The sequence below is a fragment of the Hylobates moloch genome, unplaced genomic scaffold (genome assembly GCF_009828535.3).
Source record: "Hylobates moloch isolate HMO894 unplaced genomic scaffold, HMol_V3 SCAFFOLD_11, whole genome shotgun sequence".
NCBI classification, from domain to species: domain Eukaryota; kingdom Metazoa; phylum Chordata; class Mammalia; order Primates; family Hylobatidae; genus Hylobates; species Hylobates moloch.
In genome coordinates, this window is record NW_026652286.1 from 99,561,648 (window position 1) to 99,567,544 (window position 5,897).

Here is a 5,897-nt window from a genome sequence, read left to right on the forward strand (position 1 = left end):
TCAACTTTTCAAGAAAGGCTTTCTTGACCACCTCCTGTGATGTCACACCGCCACCCAAAAGACATCCCCCAAATTCTTCCCTGCTTTCTTTTCCTCCATAGCCCTTATCAGTACCTAACATATAAATCTGTTATGTATGTTGTTTACGATCCTGCCCCCTCCCATCAGAATGCAAATCCTATGAAGGCAAATATCTGTTCTGTTTACTGCCGTATTTTCAGTGCCTAGGCACATAATAGACACTTGATAAATATTTATTAAATAAATAAATCTAGGTGGATATTCCAATTGGTTGCTTCGACATTCATGGATGCCAAGACTAAGAGATCTTTATGATCATTTCGTCCAACCAAAGCAGGGACTCCGAAGCAGGCCTGCTTGTGTTCAAAACTGGCCTCCATCTCTTACCAACTGTGTGACTTTGGGCAAGTCACTTTAACCTCTCTGTGCTCCGATTTTCTCATATGCAATGTGGGGACAATAATAGTGACTTCTTCACAGGGTTGTTGTAAAGGTTAATTGTAATTATTATATAAAATACCTAGAACAGGGCAGGGCATAGGGTAAACGTTCTAGAAACACTGGCTATTACTATTGGTATTATCAAGAAAACTGAAGGTCACAAAAGGTAAGTGATTTGCTCAAAATCACAAATTCATTCATTTAATAAGTATTAAAGGGCTTCCTATACACCAGAAACTGGGGATTCCACAATACATTAAATATAATAGTTTCTGCTTTTATGGGACCTATAGTCTAGGTAGGAAGATAAATGTTGAACAAAGACTCAGGCAAATATATGCAGTCATCCCTCGCTATTCAAGGAGGACTGGTTCCTGGATCCTCTTGGGTATCACAATCTGCGGACGCTCGAGTCTCTGATATAAAGTGGTGTAGTATTTGCATATAACCTAAGCACATCCTCCCATACACTTTAAATATCTAGATTACTTATAATACATAATAAAAATATATGCTATGTAAATAGTTATTTAAATGTGTTATATTATTTAAAGTTATGTTAAATTTGTGTTACTTTTTATTGTTGATTTTTATTTTTCAACTATTCTCTATTCACAGTTGGTTGAATCAACTCTGAAGGTGCAGAATCCAGGCGACACAGGGGGCCAACTGTAATTGCAATCTGAATGACCACCATGAAGACATAGGTCACCATGACCATGAAGTGTGGGAGACCTAATTTCTCTTCTCAGGCAGGGAAGGAATGGGGTTGGAGAGGGAGGAGTTCAGGGGAGGTGTGGCACTAAAACCCAGGCTCCAGCCTGGGACTCTTTACATTATAAGTGTGTGGTCCTGGGATCAAGTGTGGACTTCTTCACTAGCCTGAGTTCCTCAAAGCAAGACAGCAAGGACGCGTTGCACTCATCCTTGCATATCTGTAGCTCCACCTCAGGCACGGTGCCCAGCTCCCAGCGTACCCACAAAGTGAGAGCCATGCCTATTCCTTCAGCACATGCTAAGCACTAACTCTCAGGGCATGGCTCTGAGGATGAGAGAGTGTTCTGAGTTGAGATACATACCCCCCACAATACACCCTGTGGGTAATTAACAATCAAGAAAGGGCTCTGCTGAATGGAGTCGCAACAGCACCTGTCTCTGGTGTCCTCCACCCTTTCAGCAGGCCAGGATTCTCTTGGGAAGCCTACCAGAGAAGGGAGAAATGTCCTTTGCTCTCCATAACCCCAGGAGAGGCAGGATCTTGACCTCAGAGATGACCTTTTGCCATCATTGTCTCAGCTTTCATGAAAACAGTTGTGCATGAGGCTGAAGCACCGCCATTATAAAAAACTTGGTTAAAATATGGATTAATCCCTGGGAGGGTGTTATGCAAGATTCAGATATATGGTCTGTGATATGGATAGGATATATTTTTTTATTGCAATAATAAGTTTCTCAACTCCTAATGGACCCTGTATTAACTGAAGATGACAGGAAGCGAGGGATGGAAAATGGGCAATTTGTTAAGGTTGCAGAGCAGCAGTTCTAGGGTTATAAAAGATAAAACATTTCAGAGTCATTAAAATCAGCCTAAATTGTCTAAACTCAAAGCAACAAACCCAACTTGGCCCTGACTCTATCACCAGCTATTTTTTTCTTTACAGTGTTTTAATTCTCTTGGACTAGACACACAACTCAATCTTCCACTCCCAGAAGGTCCAGGGCTTTGAAAAGACCAATCTCAGGACTTCTTGGAGGAGGTGGACTTTGAGTGCTCAAGCAGTGGAAGGGAGGCAGCCTTTGATGGATACATAGACCTTTATAAAAAGGCTCTCACATGCAGGAAGAGGCAGCCAAGGTACAGTGGGCTGGCTGGAGAGAAGGGATCACTGGGGGCGGTCTTAAGGCCTTTTTGGGGTTGGGGCCTAGTGGGTAGAAAAGATCTTGAAGCTTCTGATTAGGACTTTGTAGTTGTCTGTATGAGCCAAGAGGAGCATAACAAGGATTTGAGGACTATGGTCAGACTCATGAGTTAGTGGGTAGTTCCACTGAAGAGTCTGGCTACTATTCGCTAAGAGCTTACTAAGGTCCAGGCTCCATGTTGAAGGATTTTCATAAACTAACTCACTAAATTATTACAAGAATCCCACGAGGTAAATAATAGTATACCCATCATATGGATGAGGAAATCGGGCAAGTTTCTCCACCCCTTTAAGACTCCACATCACATAACCAATAAGGCAGCTGGACTAGGGTTCAAACCCCAACAAACTAATCTACACGAACGTGTTAGCTGGAAGATGCCCCTCTTTATTCTGATAGAATGCAGTAAACTGCCACGTGTCAGGCTCCATTCACCTGCTAGGGGCAACATCTCTGATGGCAGGGACTGCCAGGTATCCTTGCTCTCAGATGATGTCAGCAGCAGGAAGGCCCAGCAGTGATGCTGGACTAGATCCCTGGGCTTAGCAGTGAGCAAGACTGAAAGACAGATATTCTCATTGCCGGAGGAAGGAAAGGTGGGCTTTATAACACTCTCTGCACCTGCCCTGGGCCACAGGGACTCTTTTTGCATTTTATCTTCTGTGGAGGAGAAAGTTACCGTGAACAGAAAGGGTTGGGACGGAAGAGAGCAGGAGGGAAGCAAGAAGCAGCCCCAGGCTTCAAGGGATGACACAGAGAGAAAGAAGGGGTAGTGCTGGTGATGACAATGATGACTGCAAATTTCTAGACATGGCCCCTCCAAGTTGGAGACATGGGCAGAAAGGAGGCCAGCAAATAAAAAGCAGCCACCATGCTGAGACTCTTCTTTGAAAATGACATTGTTGTCAAACTTAGAAAACAGTTTCCCGCCCTGAATAAAACACTGACATTTGTCTAATTAAAAAAACCTAATGGAGATTTTGCAGACAGAGGGAAGCCGCCAGTGCATCTGCTGGTGAAGTCTCCATATGGCCCAATCCAATGTGTACTCTGCTGCAGAGACAGAGCAGCACTCTAGAATCGAAGCTGCCCAGCCATTAAATTACCTTCACGGCCTCACTGGCCACGGACCAACAAGGCAGGAAAGCTCAGCCCAGATTTCTGCTGTGCCCCTCCTCTCTCCCCGCAACAGTAATGATCTGACCTGTGGACCACCCCTCAGGAAGTGTTAGTGGCAGGAGGTGATGGGGGAGAGAAGGACAGTCAGGAAGGACTTTCCTCTTCTGGGCCCCAGCGGATGGTGGGATGTGTCCATAAGAACAGCATCTGGGACGACTCAGTAGAGAGTGGGAAGGAAGCCCTGCAGAGAAGCTGCCAGCCCACATACTCATGGTGAGGCCCAAATCATCCTTCAGACCCCTGGCAGTCTGGAAGCCTAGATGACGTGAATCAAGCCTCTGGCAAGGACAGCACAGTGACCAGCCCTCTTTTCAGAAGGACAAGGTGGGATGAAAGCACAAGCCATCAATAGCATGGCCACCTCCCTGGAGATGTGCAGATACCCTCCACCTTCAAGCAAGCTAAACTGGCCCAGAGTGGCTCTGAGGACCTGCAGGTGCTGCCCACATGTGCCCTGGGCTGGTCCTCCCTCAGCTCCTGCTCCTGTCTTCACCTCCCTGGGCCATGTCTCTCACTTTTTGTGGTAAATCTTCACTTCTCTCCACACTAATTACCCCCTTCCATCTCACATTCCTCCAGCTGGTTCAGCACTTCCAGTTCTAAGCACCCCTCGCAGTAGGCATCAACCAAGAACACATCACACTCATCTACAAAACAAGCCACCCACCATGAGCTGTGTGATAGAAATAACTCATCTTATCTTTTCATTTGGAATAAGATCCTGATGAACAGGAGAAGGGAGAAGAACTTCACCTTCCTTTAAGAGGCCATGCTGGGTAGCAATGGGGCTCCTGCCCCTGCTGTTCATTATGTTTCTGGGGTCTTTATTTCAAATGTGAGGCACAACAGAGCATCCTGCTGTATCAGCCTAATTACCAGCCTCTCCTTCCATTCCTGCTGTCATGGTAGGTGAAGTGTAGCCAAGAGGAACTTGGCGTGATAATGGAACCTAGCGATGAAATTTCTTGGCCACTACCGGCCATTCATGGTCATAATTACCAATGACGCTTTATCGTGATGACAGAGAAGGGCATGCAGAGTGGTGATGCCTGGGGTGCACCCATCAGTTTAAGTAGTCAAGAGAGGAAATGCCTTAAGGAACCACCAGATCCCTTGAAGAGACTCACCTGAGCATACGTAGTTACCAGAAGTGGCTGTTAGGCAGGTGAAATGTAAAATGTTCCTCTGGCCTTAACTACCACAAAGATTAGAATCCTGTTGTTCTGTAACACCTGGAGCTGAGGCTGGACAGCTGAGCACACATCATCCATCTTTCAGTGTCCTTTCTCCATGAGATCGTTAGGGTCAATAGTGATTGCAGGTGACACAAGGTTTTCCAAATATGGTTGGGGAGGGTGGTCACTCCCCAAAATCCATTTCATTTCTCTTCCATTGAATAGTGGCAGTATTATTTAGGGAAATGACCAGCTCACTGGATGAGTCAACTGTTCTCAGGGCTATTTAACCTCCTCATCACTATTCAGTTCAGAATTGGGCTAGTGACCTTTTTTAGACTAATGAAATGCAAGGAAGGATTGCTGAAGGGTGTCTGACCAATTATCTCACACTTAAGAGAGAGGATGGAAAGCCACACGGTTTCTCCGACTGACTGTAAACGCAGAGTGTCTTGCCCAGCTTTCAGCTGGCAGCTATCTGATGGCCATGAAGGAGGCTGGCCTGGGAAAAAGGCAGTCCGTGAAGAGGAAGGAGCTAAGACAAAGACAGAAAAAGAGACCCATTGCCTTCATCAAGCAGTACCTAACTCTGACCTTCTGGTTATGCTAGTCAACAAAACTGCTTATTGCTTTAGTCAATTGGAGTCAGTTTCTCTTATTAGAAGCCCAAAGAATGCTTTGCATAAGAATAAGTGCCTCCTCTCAAGTCTGCTTGGAAAGAGACTACCATATAAGAGCTGAGTGAAGAAGCTTTGAAGACGCCTGGCAGAGTAGAGTGCAGGTGGAGTCTGGGGACCGCACAGCAGAGGAGGGGTCTGTGTGGCTGACACCTCATCAGTGCGCTTCAGAGGAAGCTCATTGCTAGGCAGCACATCCGTCCATACTCATGAACAATAGGTCACCCTCTCCACCTCGAGGACAACAAGTCAGCAGCATTACGGTAGACTATATTTTGTTCCCAACTATTTGCCAGGTCAGCATTGACTCTTGCTTGGCTTTGTGACTTGCTTTGGCCAATGGAATACGAGTGAATGCGATGCCACATGTGAGCAGGTGCTTTGAATGCAAGCATCTGATTTGGCTTGGCCAATTCCTGCCCTCTGTCATGAGGAAGGAATGTCTCGGATAGGTGCTATGCCTGTGGCCAGGACCCTAAAAGGA

At 45.9% G+C, this 5,897-nt stretch overlaps 1 protein-coding gene across 7 annotated transcripts in view; it reads right to left on the minus strand.

Moving 5' to 3' along the window:
• KIRREL3 (kirre like nephrin family adhesion molecule 3) overlaps positions 1 to 5,897 on the minus strand; it is a 581,063-nt gene that overhangs the window by 485,726 nt on the left and 89,440 nt on the right. The gene's annotated exons all lie outside the window — the stretch shown is intronic.